Genomic DNA, 25,851 nt, shown 5'->3' on the forward strand with positions numbered 1-25,851 from the left:
TTTTCTTGCTAAAAGCAGTTTTTCCTAACAAATGCAAGATATAACATGAGCTATCTGGGCAAGGAGATATCAGATCTGCATAACTCATGTTTTTTTGGTCTTCAGTGAGCCGGGGGAACATGAATATGTGTTTGTTTTTCGAATTTGAGCTCTATCTGCAAAGGGCACTTTTCTTGCTAAAAGCAGTTTTTACTAACAAATGCAAGATATAACATGGGCTATCTCCGCAAGGAGACGTCAGAACTGCAAAACGCATGGTTTTTTGGTCTTCGGGGAGGTTGGGGAACAAGAATACGTGTTTGTTTTTCGAATTTGAGCTCTATCTGCAAAGGGCACTTTTCATGCTATAAGCAGTTTTTCCTAACAAATGCAAGATATAACATGGGCTATATCCGCAAGGAGACATCAGATCTGTAAAACTCATGATTTTTTGGTCTTCGGTGAGCCGGGGGAACATGAATATGTGTTTGTTTTTCAAATTTGAGCTCTTTCTGCAAAGGGCACTTTTCTTGCTATAAGGAGTTTTTCCGAACAAATGCAACATGGGCTATCTCCGCAAGGAGACATCAGATCTGCATAACTGATGGTTTTTTGGTCTTCGGTGAGCCGGGGGAACATGAATATGTGTTTGTTTTTCGAATTTGAGCTCTATCTGCAAAGGGCACTTTTCATGCTATAAGCAGTTTTTCCTAACAAATGCAAGATATAACATGGGCTATCTACGCAAGGAGACATCAGAACTGCAAAACGCATGGTTTTTTGGTCTTCGGTGAGCCGGGGGAACATGAATATGTGTTTGTTTTTCGAAATTGAGCTCTATCTGCAAAGGGCACTTTTCTTGCTAAAAGCAGTTTTTCCTAACAAATGCAAATTATAACATGGGCTATCTCCGCAAGGAGACATCAGATCTGCATAACTGATGGTTTTTTGGTCTTCGGTGAGCCGGGGGAACATGAATATGTGTTCGTTTTTCGAATTTGAGCTCTATCTGCAAAGGGCACTTTTCTTGCTAAAAGCAGTTTTTCCTAACAAATGCAAGATATAACATGGGCTATCTCCGTAAGGAAACATCAGATCTGCAAAACTCATGGTTCTTTCGTCTTTGGTGAGCCAGGGGAACATGAACACGTGTTTGTTTTTCGAAATTGAGCTCTATCTGCAAAGGGCACTTTTCTTGCTAAAAGCAGTTTTTCCTAACAAATGCAAATTATAACATGGGCTATCTCCGCAAGGAGACATCAGATCTGCAAAACTCATGGTTTTTTGGTCTTCGGTGAGCCGGGGGAACATGAATATGTGTTTGTTTTTCGAATTTGAGCTCTATCTGCAAAGGGCACTTTTCTTGCTAAGTTTTTCCTAACAAATGCAAGAGATAACATGGGCTATCTCCGCAAGGAGACATCAGATCTGCATAACTGATGGTTTTTTGGTCTTCGGTGAGCCGGGGGAACATGAATATGTGTTCGTTTTTTGAATTTGAGCTCTATCTGCAAAGGGCACTTTTCTTGCTAAAAGCAGCTTTTCCTAACAAATGCAAGATATAACATGGGCTATCTCCGTAAGGAGACATCAGATCTGCAAAACTCATGGTTTTTTCGTCTTTGGTGAGCCGGGGGAACATGAATACGTGTTTGTTTTTCGAATTTGAGCTCTATCTGCAAAGGGCACTTTTCATGCTTTAAGCAATTTTTCCTAACAAATGCAAGATATAACATGGGCTATCTCCGCAAGACATCAGATCTGTAAAACTCATGGTTTTTTGGTCTTCGGTGAGCCGGGGGAACATGAATATGTGTTTGTTTTTCGAATTTGAGCTCTATCTGCAAAGGGCACTTTTCTTGCTATAAGCAGTTTTTCCTAACAAATGCAAGATATAACATGGGCTATCTCCGCAAGGAGACATCAGAACTGCAAACCGCATGGTTTTTTGGTCTTCGGGGAGGTTGGGGAACATGAATACGTGTTTGGTTTTCGAATTTGAGCTCTATCTGCAAAGGGCACTTTTTTTGCTATAAGCAGTTTTTCCTAAAAAATGCAAGATATAACATGGGCTATCTACGCAAGGAGACATCAGAACTGCAAAACGCATGGTTTTTTGATCTTCGGGGAGGTTGGGGAACATGAATACGTGTTTGTTTTTCGAATTTGAGCTCTATCTGCAAAGGGCACTTTTCATGCTATAAGCAGTTTTTCCTAACAAATGCAAGATATAACATGGGCTATCTCCGCAAAGAGACATCAGATCTGCAAAACTCATGGTTTTTTGGTCTTCGGTGAGCCGGGGGAAGATGAATATGTGTTTGTTTTTCGAATTTGAGCTCTATCTGCAAAGGGCACTTTTCATGCTATAAGCAGTTTTTCCTAACAAATGCAAGATATAACATGGGCTATCTCCGCAAAGAGACATCAGATCTGCAAAACTCATGGTTTTTTGGTCTTCGGTGAGCCGGGGGAAGATGAATATGTGTTTGTTTTTCGAAATTGAGCTCTACCTGCAACGGGCACTTTTCTTGCTAAAAGCAGTTTTTCCTAACAAATGCAAGATATAACATGGGCTATCTCTGCAAGGAGACATCAGATCTGCATAACTGATGGTTTTTTGGTCTTCGGTGAGCCGGGGGAACATGAATATGTGTATGTTTTTCGAAATTGAGCTCTATCTGCAAAGGGCACTTTTCATGCTATAAGCAGTTTTTCCTAACAAATGCAAGATATAACATGGGCTATCTCCGCAAGGAGACATCAGATCTGTAAAACTCATGGTTTTTTGGTCTTCGGTGAGCCAGGGGAACATGAATATGTGTTCGTTTTTCGAATTTGAGCTCTATCTGCAAAGGGCACTTTTCTTGCTAAAAGCAGTTTTTCCTAACAAATGCAAGATATAACATGGGCTATCTCCGCAAGGAGACATGAGATCTGCATAACTGATGGGTTTTTGGTCTTCGGTGAGCCGGGGGAATATGAATATGTGTTTGTTTTTCGAATTTGATCTCTATCTGCAAAGGGCACTTTTCATGCTTTAAGCAGTTTTTCCTAACAAATGCAAGATATAACATGGGCTATCTCCGCAAGGAGACATCAGAACTGCAAAACGCATGGTTTTTTGGTCTTCGGGGAGGTTGGGGAACAAGAATACGTGTTTGTTTTTCGAATTTGAGCTCTATCTGCAAAGGGCACTTTTCATGCTATAAGCAGTTTTCCTAACAAATGCAAGATATAACATGGGCTATCTCCGCAAGGAGACATCAGATCTGTAAAACTCATGATTTTTTGGTCTTCGGTGAGCCGGGGGAACATGAATATGTGTTTGTTTTTCGAATTTGAGCTCTATCTGCAAAGGGCACTTTTCTTGCTATAAGCAGTTTTTCCTAACAAATGCAAGATATAACATGGGCTATCTCCGCAAGGAGACATCAGAACTGCAAAACGCATGGTTTTTTGGTCTTCGGGGAGGTTGGGGAACAAGAATACGTGTTTGTTTTTCGAATTTGAGCTCTATCTGCAAAGGGCACTTTTCATGCTATAAGCAGTTTTCCTAACAAATGCAAGATATAACATGGGCTATCTCCGCAAGGAGACATCAGATCTGTAAAACTCATGATTTTTTGGTCTTCGGTGAGCCGGGGGAACATGAATATGTGTTTGTTTTTCGAATTTGAGCTCTATCTGCAAAGGGCACTTTTCTTGCTAAAAGCAGTTTTTCCTAACAAATGCAAGATATAACATGGGCTATCTCCGTAAGGAGACATCAGATCTGCAAAACTCATGGTTTTTTCGTCTTCGGTGAGCCGGGGGAACATGAATATGTGTTTGTTTTTCGAATTTGAGCTCTATCTGCAAAGGGCACTTTTCTTGCTATAAGCAGTTTTTCCTAACAAATGCAAGATATAACATGGGCTATCTCCGCAAGGAGACATCAGATCTGTAAAACTCATGGTTTTTTGGTCTTCGGTGAGCCAGGGGAACATGAATATGTGTTTGTTTTTCGAATTTGAGCTCTATCTGCAAAGGGCACTTTTCTTGCTAAAAGCAGTTTTTCCTAACAAATGCAAGATATAACATGGGCTATCTCCACAAGGAGACATCAGATCTGCATAACTCATGGTTTTTTGGTCTTCGGTGAGCCGGGTGAACATGAATATGTGTTTGTTTTTCGAAATTGAGCTCTATCTGCAAAGGGCACTTTTCTTGCTAAAAGCAGTTTTTCCTAACAAATGCAAGTTATAACATGGGCTATCTCCGCAAGGAGACATCAGATCTGCAAAACTCATGGTTTTTTGGTCATCGGTGAGCCGGGGGAACATGAATATGTTTTTGTTTTTCGAATTTGAGCTCTATCTGCAAAGGGCACTTTTCTTGCTATAAGCAGTTTTTCCTAACAAATGCAAGATATAACATGGGCTATCTCCGCAAGGAGACATCAGATCTGCATAACTGATGGGTTTTTGGTCTTCGGTGAGCCGGGGGAACATGAATATGTGTTTGTTTTTCGAATTTGAGCTCTATCTGCAAAGGGCACTTTTCATGCTTTAAGCAGTTTTTCCTAACAAATGCAAGATATAACATGGGCTATCTCCGCAAGGAGACATCAGATCTGTAAAACTCATGGTTTTTTGGTCTTCGGTGAGCCGGGGGAACATGAATGTGTGTTTGTTTTTCGAATTTGAGCTCTATCTGCAAAGGGCACTTTTCATGCTATAAGCAGTTTTTCCTAACAAATGCAAGATATAACATGGGCTATCTCCGCAAGGAGACATCAGATCTGCATAACTGATGGTTTTTTGGTCTTCAGTGAGCCGCGGGAACATGAATATGTGTTCGTTTTTCGAATTTGAGCTCTATCTGCAAAGGGCACTTTTCTTGCTATAAGCAGTTTTTCCTAACAAATGCAAGATATAACATGGGCTATGTGCGCAAGGAGACATCAGATCTGCATAACTGATGGATTTTTGGTCTTCGGTGAGCCGGGGGAAAATGAATATGTGTTTGTTTTTCGAATTTGAGCTCTATCTGCAAAGGGCACTTTTCTTGCTAAAAGCAGTTTTTCCTAACAAATGCAAGATATAACATGAGCTATCTGGGCAAGGAGATATCAGATCTGCATAACTCATGTTTTTTTGGTCTTCAGTGAGCCGGGGGAACATGAATATGTGTTTGTTTTTCGAATTTGAGCTCTATCTGCAAAGGGCACTTTTCTTGCTAAAAGCAGTTTTTACTAACAAATGCAAGATATAACATGGGCTATCTCCGCAAGGAGACGTCAGAACTGCAAAACGCATGGTTTTTTGGTCTTCGGGGAGGTTGGGGAACAAGAATACGTGTTTGTTTTTCGAATTTGAGCTCTATCTGCAAAGGGCACTTTTCATGCTATAAGCAGTTTTTCCTAACAAATGCAAGATATAACATGGGCTATATCCGCAAGGAGACATCAGATCTGTAAAACTCATGATTTTTTGGTCTTCGGTGAGCCGGGGGAACATGAATATGTGTTTGTTTTTCAAATTTGAGCTCTTTCTGCAAAGGGCACTTTTCTTGCTATAAGGAGTTTTTCCGAACAAATGCAACATGGGCTATCTCCGCAAGGAGACATCAGATCTGCATAACTGATGGTTTTTTGGTCTTCGGTGAGCCGGGGGAACATGAATATGTGTTTGTTTTTCGAATTTGAGCTCTATCTGCAAAGGGCACTTTTCATGCTATAAGCAGTTTTTCCTAACAAATGCAAGATATAACATGGGCTATCTACGCAAGGAGACATCAGAACTGCAAAACGCATGGTTTTTTGGTCTTCGGTGAGCCGGGGGAACATGAATATGTGTTTGTTTTTCGAAATTGAGCTCTATCTGCAAAGGGCACTTTTCTTGCTAAAAGCAGTTTTTCCTAACAAATGCAAATTATAACATGGGCTATCTCCGCAAGGAGACATCAGATCTGCATAACTGATGGTTTTTTGGTCTTCGGTGAGCCGGGGGAACATGAATATGTGTTCGTTTTTCGAATTTGAGCTCTATCTGCAAAGGGCACTTTTCTTGCTAAAAGCAGTTTTTCCTAACAAATGCAAGATATAACATGGGCTATCTCCGTAAGGAAACATCAGATCTGCAAAACTCATGGTTCTTTCGTCTTTGGTGAGCCAGGGGAACATGAACACGTGTTTGTTTTTCGAAATTGAGCTCTATCTGCAAAGGGCACTTTTCTTGCTAAAAGCAGTTTTTCCTAACAAATGCAAATTATAACATGGGCTATCTCCGCAAGGAGACATCAGATCTGCAAAACTCATGGTTTTTTGGTCTTCGGTGAGCCGGGGGAACATGAATATGTGTTTGTTTTTCGAATTTGAGCTCTATCTGCAAAGGGCACTTTTCTTGCTAAGTTTTTCCTAACAAATGCAAGAGATAACATGGGCTATCTCCGCAAGGAGACATCAGATCTGCATAACTGATGGTTTTTTGGTCTTCGGTGAGCCGGGGGAACATGAATATGTGTTCGTTTTTTGAATTTGAGCTCTATCTGCAAAGGGCACTTTTCTTGCTAAAAGCAGCTTTTCCTAACAAATGCAAGATATAACATGGGCTATCTCCGTAAGGAGACATCAGATCTGCAAAACTCATGGTTTTTTCGTCTTTGGTGAGCCGGGGGAACATGAATACGTGTTTGTTTTTCGAATTTGAGCTCTATCTGCAAAGGGCACTTTTCATGCTTTAAGCAATTTTTCCTAACAAATGCAAGATATAACATGGGCTATCTCCGCAAGACATCAGATCTGTAAAACTCATGGTTTTTTGGTCTTCGGTGAGCCGGGGGAACATGAATATGTGTTTGTTTTTCGAATTTGAGCTCTATCTGCAAAGGGCACTTTTTTTGCTATAAGCAGTTTTTCCTAAAAAATGCAAGATATAACATGGGCTATCTACGCAAGGAGACATCAGAACTGCAAAACGCATGGTTTTTTGATCTTCGGGGAGGTTGGGGAACATGAATACGTGTTTGTTTTTCGAATTTGAGCTCTATCTGCAAAGGGCACTTTTCATGCTATAAGCAGTTTTTCCTAACAAATGCAAGATATAACATGGGCTATCTCCGCAAAGAGACATCAGATCTGCAAAACTCATGGTTTTTTGGTCTTCGGTGAGCCGGGGGAAGATGAATATGTGTTTGTTTTTCGAATTTGAGCTCTATCTGCAAAGGGCACTTTTCATGCTATAAGCAGTTTTTCCTAACAAATGCAAGATATAACATGGGCTATCTCCGCAAAGAGACATCAGATCTGCAAAACTCATGGTTTTTTGGTCTTCGGTGAGCCGGGGGAAGATGAATATGTGTTTGTTTTTCGAAATTGAGCTCTACCTGCAACGGGCACTTTTCTTGCTAAAAGCAGTTTTTCCTAACAAATGCAAGATATAACATGGGCTATCTCTGCAAGGAGACATCAGATCTGCATAACTGATGGTTTTTTGGTCTTCGGTGAGCCGGGGGAACATGAATATGTGTATGTTTTTCGAAATTGAGCTCTATCTGCAAATGGCACTTTTCTTGCTAAAAGCAGTTTTTCCTAACAAATGCAAGATATAACATGGGCTATCTCCGCAAGGAGACATCAGATCTGCATAACTGATGGTTTTTTGGTCTTCGGTGAGCCGGGGGAACATGAATATGTGTTCGTTTTTCGAATTTGAGCTCTATCTGCAAAGGGCACTTTTCTTGCTAAAAGCAGTTTTTCCTAACAAATGCAAGATATAACATGGGCTATCTCCGTAAGGAGACATCAGATCTGCAAAACTCATGGTTTTTTCGTCTTCGGTGAGCCGGGGGAACATGAATACGTGTTTGTTTTTCGAATTTGAGCTCTATCTGCAAAGGGCACTTTTCATGCTTTAAGCAGTTTTTCCTAACAAATGCAAGATATAACATGGGCTATCTCCGCAAGGAGACATCAGATCTGTAAAACTCATGGTTTTTTGGTCTTCGGTGAGCCAGGGGAACATGAATATGTGTTTGTTTTTCGAATTTGAGCTCTATCTGCAAAGGGCACTTTTCTTGCTAAAAGCAGTTTTTCCTAACAAATGCAAGATATAACATGGGCTATCTCCGCAAGGAGACATCAGATCTGCAAAACTCATGGTTTTTTGGTCTTCGGTGAGCCGGGGGAACATGAATACGTGTTTGTTTTTCGAATTTGAGCTCTATCTGCAAAGGGCACTTTTCTTGCTAAAAGCAGTTTTTCCTAACAAATGCAAGATATAACATGGGCTATCTCCGCAAGGAGACATCAGATCTGCATAACTGATGGTTTTTTGGTCTTCGGTGAGCCGGGGGAACATGAATATGTGTTCGTCTTTCGAATTTGAGCTCTATCTGCTAAGGGCACTTTTCTTGCTAAAAGCAGTTTTTCCTAACAAATGCAAGATATAACATGGGCTATCTCCGCAAGGAAACATCAGAACTGCAAAACACATGGTTTTTTGGTCTTCGGGGAGGTTGGGGAACATGAATACGTGTTTGTTTTTCGAATTTGAGCTCTATCTGCAAAGGGCACTTTTCATGCTATAAGCAGTTTTTCCTAACAAATGCAAGATATAACATGGGCTATCTCCGCAAGGAAACATCAGATCTGCGTAACTCATGGTTTTTTGGTCTTCGGGGAGGTTGGGGAACATGAATACGTGTTTGTTTTTCGAATTTGAGCTCTATCTGCAAAGGGCACTTTTCATGCTTTAAGCAGTTTTTCCTAACAAATGCAAGATATAACATGGGCTATCTCCGCAAGGAGACATCAGATCTGCATAACTGATGGGTTTTTGGTCTTTGGTGAGCCGGGGGAACATGAATATGTGTTTGTTTTTCAAATTTGAGCTCTATCTGCAAAGGGCACTTTTCATGCTTTAAGCAGTTTTTCCTAACAAATGCAAGATATAACATGGGCTATCTCCGCAAGGAGACATCAGATCTGTAAAACTCATGATTTTTTGGTCTTCGGTGAGCCAGGGGAACATGAATATGTGTTTGTTTTTCGAATTTGAGCTCTATCTGCAAAGGGCACTTTTCTTGCTATAAGCAGTTTTTCCTAACAAATGCAACATGGGCTATCTCCGCAAGGAGACATCAGATCTGCATAACTGATGGTTTTTTGGTCTTCGGTGAGCCGGGGGAACATGAATATGTGTTTGTTTTTCGAATTTGAGCTCTATGTGCAAAGGGCACTTTTCTTGCTAAAAGCAGTTTTTCCTAACAAATGCAAGATATAACATGGGCTATCTCCGCAAGGAGACATCAGATCTGCATAACTGATGGTTTTTTGGTCTTCGGTGAGCCGGGGGAACATGAATATGTGTTTGTTTTTCGAAATTGAGCTCTATCTGCAAAGGGCACTTTTCATGCTATAAGCAGTTTTTCCTAACAAATGCAAGATATAACATGGGCTATCTCCGCAAGGAGACATCAGATCTGTAAAACTCATGATTTTTTGGTCTTCGGTGAGCCGGGGGAACATGAATATGTGTTTGTTTTTCAAATTTGAGCTCTTTCTGCAAAGGGCACTTTTCTTGCTATAAGGAGTTTTTCCGAACAAATGCAACATGGGCTATCTCCGCAAGGAGACATCAGATCTGCATAACTGATGGTTTTTTGGTCTTCGGTGAGCCGGGGGAACATGAATATGTGTTTGTTTTTCGAATTTGAGCTCTATCTGCAAAGGGCACTTTTCATGCTATAAGCAGTTTTTCCTAACAAATGCAAGATATAACATGGGCTATCTACGCAAGGAGACATCAGAACTGCAAAACGCATGGTTTTTTGGTCTTCGGTGAGCCGGGGGAACATGAATATGTGTTTGTTTTTCGAAATTGAGCTCTATCTGCAAAGGGCACTTTTCTTGCTAAAAGCAGTTTTTCCTAACAAATGCAAATTATAACATGGGCTATCTCCGCAAGGAGACATCAGATCTGCATAACTGATGGTTTTTTGGTCTTCGGTGAGCCGGGGGAACATGAATATGTGTTCGTTTTTCGAATTTGAGCTCTATCTGCAAAGGGCACTTTTCTTGCTAAAAGCAGTTTTTCCTAACAAATGCAAGATATAACATGGGCTATCTCCGTAAGGAGACATCAGATCTGCAAAACTCATGGTTCTTTCGTCTTTGGTGAGCCAGGGGAACATGAACACGTGTTTGTTTTTCGAAATTGAGCTCTATCTGCAAAGGGCACTTTTCTTGCTAAAAGCAGTTTTTCCTAACAAATGCAAATTATAACATGGGCTATCTCCGCAAGGAGACATCAGATCTGCAAAACTCATGGTTTTTTGGTCTTCGGTGAGCCGGGGGAACATGAATATGTGTTTGTTTTTCGAATTTGAGCTCTATCTGCAAAGGGCACTTTTCTTGCTAAGTTTTTCCTAACAAATGCAAGAGATAACATGGGCTATCTCCGCAAGGAGACATCAGATCTGCATAACTGATGGTTTTTTGGTCTTCGGTGAGCCGGGGGAACATGAATATGTGTTCGTTTTTTGAATTTGAGCTCTATCTGCAAAGGGCACTTTTCTTGCTAAAAGCAGCTTTTCCTAACAAATGCAAGATATAACATGGGCTATCTCCGTAAGGAGACATCAGATCTGCAAAACTCATGGTTTTTTCGTCTTTGGTGAGCCGGGGGAACATGAATACGTGTTTGTTTTTCGAATTTGAGCTCTATCTGCAAAGGGCACTTTTCATGCTTTAAGCAATTTTTCCTAACAAATGCAAGATATAACATGGGCTATCTCCGCAAGACATCAGATCTGTAAAACTCATGGTTTTTTGGTCTTCGGTGAGCCGGGGGAACATGAATATGTGTTTGTTTTTCGAATTTGAGCTCTATCTGCAAAGGGCACTTTTCTTGCTATAAGCAGTTTTTCCTAACAAATGCAAGATATAACATGGGCTATCTCCGCAAGGAGACATCAGAACTGCAAACCGCATGGTTTTTTGGTCTTCGGGGAGGTTGGGGAACATGAATACGTGTTTGGTTTTCGAATTTGAGCTCTATCTGCAAAGGGCACTTTTCTTGCTATAAGCAGTTTTTCCTAAAAAATGCAAGATATAACATGGGCTATCTACGCAAGGAGACATCAGAACTGCAAAACGCATGGTTTTTTGATCTTCGGGGAGGTTGGGGAACATGAATACGTGTTTGTTTTTCGAATTTGAGCTCTATCTGCAAAGGGCACTTTTCATGCTATAAGCAGTTTTTCCTAACAAATGCAAGATATAACATGGGCTATCTCCGCAAAGAGACATCAGATCTGCAAAACTCATGGTTTTTTGGTCTTCGGTGAGCCGGGGGAAGATGAATATGTGTTTGTTTTTCGAAATTGAGCTCTACCTGCAACGGGCACTTTTCTTGCTAAAAGCAGTTTTTCCTAACAAATGCAAGATATAACATGGGCTATCTCCGCAAGGAGACATCAGATCTGCAAATTCATGGTTTTTTCATCTTCGGTGAGCCGGGGGAGATGAATATGTGTTTGTTTTTCGAATTTGAGCTCTATCTGCAATGGGAACTTTTCATGCTATAAACAGTTTTTACTAACAAATGCAAGATATAACATGGGCTATCTCTGCAAGGAGACATCAGAACTGCAAAACGCATGGTTTTTTGGTCTTCGGTGAGCCGGGGGAACATGAATATGTGTTTGTTTTTCGAAATTGAGCTCTATCTGCAAAGGGCACTTTTCTTGCTAAAAGCAGTTTTTCCTAACAAATGCAAGTTATAACATGGGCTATCTCCGCAAGGAGACATCAGATCTGCATAACTGATGGTTTTTTGGTCTTCGGTGAGCCGGGGGAACATGAATATGTGTTCGATTTTCGAATTTGAGCTCTATCTGCAAAGGGCACTTTTCTTGCTAAAAGCAGTTTTTCCTAACAAATGCAAGATATAACATGGGCTATCTCCGCAAGGAAACATCAGAACTGCAAAACACATGGTTTTTTGGTCTTCGGGGAGGTTGGGGAACATGAATACGTGTTTGTTTTTCGAATTTGAGCTCTATCTGCAAAGGGCACTTTTCATGCTATAAGCAGTTTTTCCTAACAAATGCAAGATATAACATGGGCTATCTCCGCAAGGAAACATCAGATCTGCATAACTCATGGTTTTTTGGTCTTCGGGGAGGTTGGGGAACATGAATACGTGTTTGTTTTTCGAATTTGAGCTCTATCTGCAAAGGGCACTTTTCATGCTATAAGCAGTTTTTCCTAACAAATGCAAGATATAACATGGGCTATCTCCGCAAGGAGACATGAGATCTGCATAACTGATGGTTTTTTCGTCTTCGGTGAGCCGGGGGAACATGAATATGTGTTTGTTTTTCGAATTTGAGCTCTATCTGCAATGGGAACTTTTCATGCTATAAACAGTTTTTACTAACAAATGCAAGATATAACATGGGCTATCTCTGCAAGGAGACATCAGAACTGCAAAACACATGGTTTTTTGGTCTTCGGGGAGGTTGGGGAACATGAATACGTGTTTGTTTTTCGAATTTGAGCTCTATCTGCAAAGGGCACTTTTCATGCTATAAGCAGTTTTTCCTAACAAATGCAAGATATAACATGGGCTATCTCCGCAAGGAAACATCAGATCTGCATAACTCATGGTTTTTTGGTCTTCGGGGAGGTTGGGGAACATGAATACGTGTTTGTTTTTCGAATTTGAGCTCTATCTGCAAAGGGCACTTTTCATGCTATAAGCAGTTTTTCCTAACAAATGCAAGATATAACATGGGCTATCTCCGCAAGGAGACATGAGATCTGCATAACTGATGGTTTTTTCGTCTTCGGTGAGCCGGGGGAACATGAATATGTGTTTGTTTTTCGAATTTGAGCTCTATCTGCAATGGGAACTTTTCATGCTATAAACAGTTTTTACTAACAAATGCAAGATATAACATGGGCTATCTCTGCAAGGAGACATCAGAACTGCAAAACGCATGGTTTTTTGGTCTTCGGGGAGGTTGGGGAACATGAATACGTGTTTGTTTTTCGAATTTGAGCTCTATCTTTAAAGGGCACTTTTCATGCTTTAAGCAATTTTTCCTAACAAATGCAAGATATAACATGGGCTATCTCCGCAAGACATCAGATCTGTAAAACTCATCGTTTTTTGGTCTTCGGTGAGCCGGGGGAACATGAATATGTGTTTGTTTTTCGAATTTGAGCTCTATCTGCAAAGGGCACTTTTCTTGCTATAAGCAGTTTTTCCTAACAAATGCAAGATATAACATGGGCTATCTCCGCAAGGAGACATCAGAACTGCAAACCGCATGGTTTTTTGGTCTTCGGGGAGGTTGGGGAACATGAATACGTGTTTGGTTTTCGAATTTGAGCTCTATCTGCAAAGGGCACTTTTCATGCTATAAGCAGTTTTTCGTAACAAATGCAAGATATAACATGGGCTATCTACGCAAGGAGACATCAGAACTGCAAAACGCATGGTTTTTTGGTCTTCGGGGAAGTTGGGGAACATGAATACGTGTTTGTTTTTCGAATTTGAGCTCTATCTGCAAAGGGCACTTTTCATGCTTTAAGCAGTTTTTCCTAACAAATGCAAGATATAACATGGGCTATCTCCGCAAAGAGACATCAGATCTGCAAAACTCATGGTTTTTTGGTCTTCGGTGAGCCGGGGGAACATGAATATGTGTTTGTTTTTCGAAATTGAGCTCTACCTGCAAAGGGCACTTTTCTTGCTAAAAGCAGTTTTTCCTAACAAATGCAAGATATAACATGGGCTATCTCCGCAAGGAGACATCAGATCTGCAAAACTCATGGTTTTTTCATCTTCGGTGAGCCGGGGGAACATGAATATGTGTTTGTTTTTCGAATTTGAGCTCTATCTGCAATGGGAACTTTTCATGCTATAAACAGTTTTTACTAACAAATGCAAGATATAACATGGGCTATCTCTGCAAGGAGACATCAGAACTGCAAAACGCATGGTTTTTTGGTCTTCGGTGAGCCGGGGGAACATGAATATGTGTTTGTTTTTCGAAATTGAGCTCTATCTGCAAAGGGCACTTTTCTTGCTAAAAGCAGTTTTTCCTAACAAATGCAAGTTATAACATGGGCTATCTCCGCAAGGAGACATCAGATCTGCAAAACTCATGGTTTTTTGGTCTTCGGTGAGCCGGGGGAACATGAATATGTGTTTGTTTTTCGAATTTGAGCTCTATCTGCAAAGGGCACTTTTCTTGCTAAAAGCAGTTTTTCCTAACAAATGCAAGATATAACATGGGCTATCTCCGCAAGGAGACATCAGATCTGCATAACTGATGGTTTTTTGGTCTTCGTTGAGCCGGGGGAACATGAATATGTGTTTGATTTTCGAATTTGAGCTCTATCTGCAAAGGGCACCATTCTTGCTAAAAGCAGTTTTTCCTAACAAATGCAAGATATAACATGGGCTATCTCCGCAAGGAAACATCAGAACTGCAAAACACATGGTTTTTTGGTCTTCGGGGAGGTTGGGGAACATGAATACGTGTTTGTTTTTCGAATTTGAGCTCTATCTGCAAAGGGCACTTTTCATGCTATAAGCAGTTTTTCCTAACAAATGCAAGATATAACATGGGCTATCTCTGCAAGGAGACATCAGAACTGTAAAATGCATGGTTTTTTGGTCTTCGGGGAGGTTGGGGAACATGAATACGTGTTTGTTTTTCGAATTTGAGCTCTATCTTTAAAGGGCACTTTTCATGCTATAAGCAGTTTTTCCTAACAAATGCAAGATATAACATGGGCTGTCTCCGCAAGGAGACATCAGATCTGTAAAACTCATGGTTTTTTGGTCTTCGGTGAGCCAGGGAAACATGAATATGTGTTTGTTTTTCGAATTTGAGCTCTATCTGCAAAGGGCACTTTTCTTGCTAAAAGCAGTTTTTCCTAACAAATGCAAGATATAACATGGGCTATCTCCGCAAGGAGACATCAGATCTGCATAACTCATGGTTTTTTGGTCTTCGGTGAGCCGGGGGAACATGAATATGTGTTTGTTTTTCGAAATTGAGCTCTATCTGCAAAGGGCACTTTTCTTGCTATAAGCAGTTTTTCCTAACAAATGCAAGATATAACATGGGCTATCTCCGCAAGGAAACATCAGAACTGCAAAACACATGGTTTTTTGGTCTTCGGGGAGGTTGGGGAACATGAATACGTGTTTGTTTTTCGAATTTGAGCTCTATCTGCAAAGGGCACTTTTCATGCTATAAGCAGTTTTTCCTAACAAATGCAAGATATAACATGGGCTATCTCCGCAAGGAAACATCAGATCTGCGTAACTCATGGTTTTTTGGTCTTCGGGGAGGTTGGGGAACATGAATACGTGTTTGTTTTTCGAATTTGAGCTCTATCTGCAAAGGGCACTTTTCATGCTTTAAGCAGTTTTTCCTAACAAATGCAAGATATAACATGGGCTATCTCCGCAAGGAGACATCAGATCTGCATAACTGATGGGTTTTTGGTCTTTGGTGAGCCGGGGGAACATGAATATGTGTTTGTTTTTCAAATTTGAGCTCTATCTGCAAAGGGCACTTTTCATGCTTTAAGCAGTTTTTCCTAACAAATGCAAGATATAACATGGGCTATCTCCGCAAGGAGACATCAGATCTGTAAAACTCATGATTTTTTGGTCTTCGGTGAGCCAGGGGAACATGAATATGTGTTTGTTTTTCGAATTTGAGCTCTATCTGCAAAGGGCACTTTTCTTGCTATAAGCAGTTTTTCCTAACAAATGCAACATGGGCTATCTCCGCAAGGAGACATCAGATCTGCATAACTGATGGTTTTTTGGTCTTCGGTGAGCCGGGGGAACATGAATATGTGTTTGTTTTTCGAATTTGAGCTCTATGTGCAAAGGGCACTTTTCTTGCTAAAAGCAGTTTTTCCTAACAAATGCAAGATATAACATGGGCTATCTCCGCAAGGAGACATCAGATCTGCATAACTGATGGTTTTTTGGTCTTCGGTGAGCCGGGGGAACATGAATATGTGTTTGTTTTTCGAAATTGAGCTCTATCTGCAAAGGGCACTTTTCATGCTATAAGCAGTTTTTCCTAACAAATGCAAGATATAACATGGGCTATCTCCGCAAGGAGACATCAGATCTGTAAAACTCATGGTTTTTTGGTCTTCGGTGAGCCAGGGGAACATGAATATGTGTTCGTTTTTCGAATTTGAGCTCTATCTGCAAAGGGCACCTTTCTTGCTAAAAGCAGTTTTTCCTAACAAATGCAAGATATAACATGGGCTATCTCCGCAAGGAGACATCAGAACTGCAAAACGCATGGTTTTTTGGTCTTCGGGGAGGTTGGGGAACAAGAATACGTGTTTGTTTTTCGAATTTGAGCTCTATCTGCAAAGGGCACTTTTCATGCTATAAGCAGTTTTCCTAACAAATGCAAGATATAACATGGGCTATCTCCGCAAGGAGACATCAGATCTGTAAAACTCATGATTTTTTGGTCTTCGGTGAGCCGGGGGAACATGAATATGTGTTTGTTTTTCGAATTTGAGCTCTATCTGCAAAGGGCACTTTTCTTGCTATAAGCAGTTTTTCCTAACAAATGCAAGATATAACATGGGCTATCTCCGCAAGGAGACATCAGAACTGCAAAACGCATGGTTTTTTGGTCTTCGGGGAGGTTGGGGAACAAGAATACGTGTTTGTTTTTCGAATTTGAGCTCTATCTGCAAAGGGCACTTTTCTTGCTAAAAGCAGTTTTTCCTAACAAATGCAAGATATAACATGGGCTATCTCCGTAAGGAGACATCAGATCTGCAAAACTCATGGTTTTTTCGTCTTCGGTGAGCCGGGGGAACATGAATATGTGTTTGTTTTTCGAATTTGAGCTCTATCTGCAAAGGGCACTTTTCTTGCTATAAGCAGTTTTTCCTAACAAATGCAAGATATAACATGGGCTATCTCCGCAAGGAGACATCAGATCTGTAAAACTCATGGTTTTTTGGTCTTCGGTGAGCCAGGGGAACATGAATATGTGTTTGTTTTTCGAATTTGAGCTCTATCTGCAAAGGGCACTTTTCTTGCTAAAAGCAGTTTTTCCTAACAAATGCAAGATATAACATGGGCTATCTCCGCAAGGAGACATCAGAACTGCAAAACGCATGGTTTTTTGGTCTTCGGGGAGGTTGGGGAACAAGAATACGTGTTTGTTTTTCGAATTTGAGCTCTATCTTTAAAGGGCACTTTTCATGCTATAAGCAGTTTTTCCTAACAAATGCAAGATATAACATGGGCTATCTCCGCAAGGAGACATCAGATCTGTAAAACTCATGGTTTTTTGGTCTTCGGTGAGCCAGGGGAACATGAATATGTGTTTGTTTTTCGAATTTGAGCTCTATCTGCAAAGGGCACTTTTCTTGCTAAAAGCAGTTTTTCCTAACAAATGCAAGATATAACATGGGCTATCTCCGCAAGGAGACATCAGATCTGCATAACTCATGGTTATTTGGTCTTCGGTGAGCCGGGGGAACATGAATATGTGTTTGTTTTTCGAATTTGAGCTCTATCTGCAAAGGGCACTTTTCTTGCTATAAGCAGTTTTTCCTAACAAATGCAAGTTATAACATGGGCTATCTCCGCAAGGAGACATCAGATCTGCAAAACTCATGGTTTTTTGGTCTTCGGTGAGCCGGGGGAACATGAATACGTGTTTGTTTTTCGAATTTGAGCTCTATCTGCAAAGGGCACTTTTCTTGCTAAAAGCAGTTTTTCCTAACAAATGCAAGATATAACATGGGCTATCTCCGCAAGGAGACATCAGATCTGCATAACTGATGGTTTTTTGGTCTTCGGTGAGCCGGGGGAACATGAATATGTGTTCGTCTTTCGAATTTGAGCTCTATCTGCTAAGGGCACTTTTCTTGCTAAAAGCAGTTTTTCCTAACAAATGCAAGATATAACATGGGCTATCTCCACAAGGAAAGATCAGAACTGCAAAACACATGGTTTTTTGGTCTTCGGGGAGGTTGGGGAACATGAATACGTGTTTGTTTTTCGAATTTGAGCTCTATCTGCAAAGGGCACTTTTCATGCTATAAGCAGTTTTTCCTAACAAATGCAAGATATAACATGGGCTATCTCCGCAAGGAAACATCAGATCTGCATAACTCATGGTTTTTTGGTCTTCGGGGAGGTTGGGGAACATGAATACGTGTTTGTTTTTCGAATTTGAGCTCTATCTGCAAAGGGCACTTTTCATGCTTTAAGCAGTTTTTCCTAACAAATGCAAGATATAACATGGGCTATCTCCGCAAGGAGACATCAGATCTGTAAAACTCATGATTTTTTGGTCTTCGGTGAGCCAGGGGAACATGAATATGTGTTTGCTTTTCGAATTTGAGCTCTATCTGCAAAGGGCACTTTTCTTGCTATAAGCAGTTTTTCCTAACAAATGCAACATGGGCTATCTCCGCAAGGAGACATCAGATCTGCATAACTGATGGTTTTTTGGTCTTCGGTGAGCCGGGGGAACATGAATATGTGTTTGTGTTTCGAATTTGAGCTCTATCTGCAAAGGGCACTTTTCATGCTATAAGCAGTTTTCCTAACAAATGCAAGATATAACATGGGCTATCTCCGCAAGGAGACATCAGATCTGTAAAACTCATGATTTTTTGGTCTTCGGTGAGCCGGGGGAACATGAATATGTGTTTGTTTTTCGAATTTGAGCTCTATCTGCAAAGGGCACTTTTCTTGCTAAAAGCAGTTTTTCCTAACAAATGCAAGATATAACATGGGCTATCTCCGTAAGGAGACATCAGATCTGCAAAACTCATGGTTTTTTCGTCTTCGGTGAGCCGGGGGAACATGAATATGTGTTTGTTTTTCGAATTTGAGCTCTATCTGCAAAGGGCACTTTTCTTGCTATAAGCAGTTTTTCCTAACAAATGCAAGATATAACATGGGCTATCTCCGCAAGGAGACATCAGATCTGTAAAACTCATGGTTTTTTGGTCTTCGGTGAGCCAGGGGAACATGAATATGTGTTTGTTTTTCGAATTTGAGCTCTATCTGCAAAGGGCACTTTTCTTGCTAAAAGCAGTTTTTCCTAACAAATGCAAGATATAACATGGGCTCTCTCCGCAAGGAGACATCAGAACTGCAAAACGCATGGTTTTTTGGTCTTCGGGGAGGTTGGGGAACAAGAATACGTGTTTGTTTTTCGAATTTGAGCTCTATCTTTAAAGGGCACTTTTCATGCTATAAGCAGTTTTTCCTAACAAATGCAAGATATAACATGGGCTATCTCCGCAAGGAGACATCAGATCTGTAAAACTCATTTTTTTTTGGTCTTCGGTGAGCCAGGGGAACATGAATATGTGTTTGTTTTTCGAATTTGAGCTCTATCTGCAAAGGGCACTTTTCTTGCTAAAAGCAGTTTTTCCTAACAAATGCAAGATATAACATGGGCTATCTCCGCAAGGAGACATCAGATCTGCATAACTCATGGTTATTTGGTCTTCGGTGAGCCGGGGGAACATGAATATGTGTTTGTTTTTCGAAATTGAGCTCTATCTGCAAAGGGCACTTTTCTTGCTATAAGCAGTTTTTCCTAACAAATGCAAGTTATAACATGGGCTATCTCCGCAAGGAGACATCAGATCTGCAAAACTCATGGTTTTTTGGTCTTCGGTGAGTCGGGGGAACATGAATACGTGTTTGTTTTTCGAATTTGAGCTCTATCTGCAAAGGGCACTTTTCTTGCTAAAAGCAGTTTTTCCTAACAAATGCAAGATATAACATGGGCTATCTCCGCAAGGAGACATCAGATCTGCATAACTGATGGTTTTTTGGTCTTCGGTGAGCCGGGGGAACATGAATATGTGTTCGTCTTTCGAATTTGAGCTCTATCTGCTAAGGGCACTTTTCTTGCTAAAAGCAGTTTTTCCTAACAAATGCAAGATATAACATGGGCTATCTCCGCAAGGAAAGATCAGAACTGCAAAACACATGGTTTTTTGGTCTTCGGGGAGGTTGGGGAACATGAATACGTGTTTGTTTTTCGAATTTGAGCTCTATCTGCAAAGGGCACTTTTCATGCTATAAGCAGTTTTTCCTAACAAATGCAAGATATAACATGGGCTATCTCCGCAAGGAAACATCAGATCTGCATAACTCATGGTTTTTTGGTCTTCGGGGAGGTTGGGGAACATGAATACGTGTTTGTTTTTCGAATTTGAGCTCTATCTGCAAAGGGCACTTTTCATGCTTTAAGCAGTTTTTCCTAACAAATGCAAGATATAACATGGGCTATCTCCGCAAGGAGACATCAGATCTGTAAAACTCATGATTTTTTGGTCTTCGGTGAGCCAGGGGAACATGAATATGTGTTTGCTTTTCGAATTTGAGCTCTATCTGCAAAGGGCACTTTTCTTGCTATAAGCAGTTTTTCCTAACAAATGCAACATGGGCTATCTCCGCAAGGAGACATCAGATCTGCATAACTGATGGTTTTTTGGTCTTCGGTGAGCCGGGGGAACATGAATATGTGTTTGTGTTTCGAATTTGAGCTCTATGTGCAAAGGGCACTTTTCTTGCTAAAAGCAGTTTTTCCTAACAAATGCAAGATATAACATGGGCTATCTCCGCAAGGAGACATCAGATCTGCATAACTGATGGTTTTTTGGTCTTCGGTGAGCCGGGGGAACATGAATATGTGTTTGTTTTTCGAAATTGAGCTCTATCTGCAAAGGGCACTTTTCATGCTATAAGCAGTTTTTCCTAACAAATGCAAGATATAACATGGGCTATCTCCGCAAGGAGACATCAGATCTGTAAAACTCATGGTTTTTTGGTCTTCGGTGAGCCAGGGGAACATGAATATGTGTTCGTTTTTCGAATTTGAGCTCTATCTGCAAAGGGCACTTTTCTTGCTAAAAGCAGTTTTTCCTAACAAATGCAAGATATAACATGGGCTATCTCCGCAAGGAGACATGAGATCTGCATAACTGATGGGTTTTTGGTCTTCGGTGAGCCGGGGGAATATGAATATGTGTTTGTTTTTCGAATTTGATCTCTATCTGCAAAGGGCACTTTTCATGCTTTAAGCAGTTTTTCCTAACAAATGCAAGATATAACATGGGCTATCTCCGCAAGGAGACATCAGAACTGCAAAACGCATGGTTTTTTGGTCTTCGGTGAGCCGGGGGAACATGAATATGTGTTTGTTTTTCGAAATTGAGCTCTATCTGCAAAGGGCACTTTTCTTGCTAAAAGCAGTTTTTCCTAACAAATGCAAATTATAACATGGGCTATCTCCGCAAGGAGACATCAGATCTGCATAACTGATGGTTTTTTGGTCTTCGGTGAGCCGGGGGAACATGAATATGTGTTCGTTTTTCGAATTTGAGCTCTATCTGCAAAGGGCACTTTTCTTGCTAAAAGCAGTTTTTCCTAACAAATGCAAGATATAACATGGGCTATCTCCGTAAGGAGACATCAGATCTGCAAAACTCATGGTTTTTTCGTCTTTGGTGAGCCGGGGGAACATGAACACGTGTTTGTTTTTCGAAATTGAGCTCTATCTGCAAAGGGCACTTTTCTTGCTAAAAGCAGTTTTTCCTAACAAATGCAAATTATAACATGGGCTATCTCCGCAAGGAGACATCAGATCTGCAAAACTCATGGTTTTTTGGTCTTCGGTGAGCCGGGGGAACATGAATATGTGTTTGTTTTTCGAATTTGAGCTCTATCTGCAAAGGGCACTTTTCTTGCTAAGTTTTTCCTAACAAATGCAAGAGATAACATGGGCTATCTCCGCAAGGAGACATCAGATCTGCATAACTGATGGTTTTTTGGTCTTCGGTGAGCCGGGGGAACATGAATATGTGTTCGTTTTTTGAATTTGAGCTCTATCTGCAAAGGGCACTTTTCTTGCTAAAAGCAGCTTTTCCTAACAAATGCAAGATATAACATGGGCTATCTCCGTAAGGAGACATCAGATCTGCAAAACTCATGGTTTTTTCGTCTTTGGTGAGCCGGGGGAACATGAATACGTGTTTGTTTTTCGAATTTGAGCTCTATCTGCAAAGGGCACTTTTCATGCTTTAAGCAATTTTTCCTAACAAATGCAAGATATAACATGGGCTATCTCCGCAAGACATCAGATCTGTAAAACTCATGGTTTTTTGGTCTTCGGTGAGCCGGGGGAACATGAATATGTGTTTGTTTTTCGAATTTGAGCTCTATCTGCAAAGGGCACTTTTCTTGCTATAAGCAGTTTTTCCTAACAAATGCAAGATATAACATGGGCTATCTCCGCAAGGAGACATCAGAACTGCAAACCGCATGGTTTTTTGGTCTTCGGGGAGGTTGGGGAACATGAATACGTGTTTGGTTTTCGAATTTGAGCTCTATCTGCAAAGGGCACTTTTCATGCTATAAGCAGTTTTTCCTAAAAAATGCAAGATATAACATGGGCTATCTACGCAAGGAGACATCAGAACTGCAAAACGCATGGTTTTTTGATCTTCGGGGAGGTTGGGGAACATGAATACGTGTTTGTTTTTCGAATTTGAGCTCTATCTGCAAAGGGCACTTTTCATGCTATAAGCAGTTTTTCCTAACAAATGCAAGATATAACATGGGCTATCTCCGCAAAGAGACATCAGATCTGCAAAACTCATGGTTTTTTGGTCTTCGGTGAGCCGGGGGAAGATGAATATGTGTTTGTTTTTCGAAATTGAGCTCTACCTGCAAAGGGCACTTTTCTTGCTAAAAGCAGTTTTTCCTAACAAATGCAAGATATAACATGGGCTATCTCCGCAAGGAGACATCAGATCTGCAAAACTCATGGTTTTTTCATCTTCGGTGAGCCGGGGGACATGAATATGTGTTTGTTTTTCGAATTTGAGCTCTATCTGCAATGGGAACTTTTCATGCTATAAACAGTTTTTACTAACAAATGCAAGATATAACATGGGCTATCTCTGCAAGGAGACATCAGAACTGCAAAACGCATGGTTTTTTGGTCTTCGGTGAGCCGGGGGAACATGAATATGTGTTTGTTTTTCGAAATTGAGCTCTATCTGCAAAGGGCACTTATCTTGCAAAAAGCAGTTTTTCCTAACAAATGCAAGTTATAACATGGGCTATCTCCGCAAGGAGACATCAGATCTGCAAAACTCATGGTTTTTTGGTCTTCGGTGAGCCGGGGGAACATGAATATGTGTTTGTTTTTCGAATTTGAGCTCTATCTGCAAAGGGCACTTTTCTTGCTAAAAGCAGTTTTTCCTAACAAATGCAAGATATAACATGGGCTATCTCCGCAAGGAGACATCAGATCTGCATAACTGATGGTTTTTTGGTCTTCGGTGAGCCGGGGGAACATGAATATGTGTTCGATTTTCGAATTTGAGTATCTGCAAAGGGCACTTTTCTTGCTAAAAGCAGTTTTTCCTAACAAATGCAAGATATAACATGGGCTATCTCCGCAAGGAAACATCAGAACTGCAAAACACATGGTTTTTTGGTGTTCGGGGAGGTTGGGGAACAAGAATACGTGTTTGTTTTTCGAATTTGAGCTCTATCTGCAAAGGGCACTTTTCATGCTATAAGCAGTTTTCCAAACAAATGCAAGATATAACATGGGCTATCTCCGCAAGGAGACATCAGATCTGTAAAACTCATGATTTTTTGGTCTTCGGTGAGCCGGGGGAACATGAATATGTGTTTGTTTTTCGAATTTGAGCTCTATCTGCAAAGGGCACTTTTCTTGCTAAAAGCAGTTTTTCCTAACAAATGCAAGATATAACATGGGCTATCTCCGTAAGGAGACATCAGATCTGCAAAACTCATGGTTTTTTCGTCTTCGGTGAGCCGGGGGAACATGAATATGTGTTTGTTTTTCGAATTTGAGCTCTATCTGCAAAGGGCACTTTTCTTGCTATAAGCAGTTTTTCCTAACAAATGCAAGATATAACATGGGCTATCTCCGCAAGGAGACATCAGATCTGTAAAACTCATGGTTTTTTGGTCTTCGGTGAGCCAGGGGAACATGAATATGTGTTTGTTTTTCGAATTTGAGCTCTATCTGCAAAGGGCACTTTTCTTGCTAAAAGCAGTTTTTCCTAACAAATGCAAGATATAACATGGGCTATCTCCACAAGGAGACATCAGATCTGCATAACTCATGGTTTTTTGGTCTTCGGTGAGCCGGGTGAACATGAATATGTGTTTGTTTTTCGAAATTGAGCTCTATCTGCAAAGGGCACTTTTCTTGCTATAAGCAGTTTTTCCTAACAAATGCAAGTTATAACATGGGCTATCTCCGCAAGGAGACATCAGATCTGCAAAACTCATGGTTTTTTGGTCTTCGGTGAGCCGGGGGAACATGAATATGTTTTTGTTTTTCGAATTTGAGCTCTATCTGCAAAGGGCACTTTTCTTGCTATAAGCAGTTTTTCCTAACAAATGCAAGATATAACATGGGCTATCTCCGCAAGGAGACATCAGATCTGCATAACTGATGGGTTTTTGGTCTTCGGTGAGCCGGGGGAACATGAATATGTGTTTGTTTTTCGAATTTGAGCTCTATCTGCAAAGGGCACTTTTCATGCTTTAAGCAGTTTTTCCTAACAAATGCAAGATATAACATGGGCTATCTCCGCAAGGAGACATCAGATCTGTAAAACTCATGGTTTTTTGGTCTTCGGTGAGCCGGGGGAACATGAATGTGTGTTTGTTTTTCGAATTTGAGCTCTATCTGCAAAGGGCACTTTTCATGCTATAAGCAGTTTTTCCTAACAAATGCAAGATATAACATGGGCTATCTCCGCAAGGAGACATCAGATCTGCATAACTGATGGTTTTTTGGTCTTCAGTGAGCCGCGGGAACATGAATATGTGTTCGTTTTTCGAATTTGAGCTCTATCTGCAAAGGGAACTTTTCTTGCTATAAGCAGTTTTTCTTAACAAATGCAAGATATAACATGGGCTATGTGCGCAAGGAGACATCAGATCTGCATAACTGATGGATTTTTGGTCTTCGGTGAGCCGGGGGAAAATGAATATGTGTTTGTTTTTCGAATTTGTGCTCTATCTGCAAAGGGCACTTTTCTTGCTAAAAGCAGTTTTTCCGAACAAATGCAACATGGGCTATCTCCGCAAGGAGACATCAGATCTGCATAACTGATGGTTTTTTGGTCTTCGGTGAGCCGGGGGAACATGAATATGTGTTTGTTTTTCGAATTTGAGCTCTATCTGCAAAGGGCACTTTTCATGCTATAAGCAGTTTTTCCTAACAAATGCAAGATATAACATGGGCTATCTACGCAAGGAGACATCAGAACTGCAAAACGCATGGTTTTTTGGTCTTCGGTGAGCCGGGGGAACATGAATATGTGTTTGTTTTTCGAAATTGAGCTCTATCTGCAAAGGGCACTTTTCTTGCTAAAAGCAGTTTTTCCTAACAAATGCAAATTATAACATGGGCTATCTCCGCAAGGAGACATCAGATCTGCATAACTGATGGTTTTTTGGTCTTCGGTGAGCCGGGGGAACATGAATATGTGTTCGTTTTTCGAATTTGAGCTCTATCTGCAAAGGGCACTTTTCTTGCTAAAAGCAGTTTTTCCTAACAAATGCAAGATATAACATGGGCTATCTCCGTAAGGAGACATCAGATCTGCAAAACTCATGGTTTTTTCGTCTTTGGTGAGCCGGGGGAACATGAACACGTGTTTGTTTTTCGAAATTGAGCTCTATCTGCAAAGGGCACTTTTCTTGCTAAAAGCAGTTTTTCCTAACAAATGCAAATTATAACATGGGCTATCTCCGCAAGGAGACATCAGATCTGCAA

The sequence above is a fragment of the Vipera ursinii genome (assembly GCF_947247035.1).
Source record: "Vipera ursinii genome assembly, chromosome: 6".
Classification (NCBI taxonomy): domain Eukaryota; kingdom Metazoa; phylum Chordata; class Lepidosauria; order Squamata; family Viperidae; genus Vipera; species Vipera ursinii.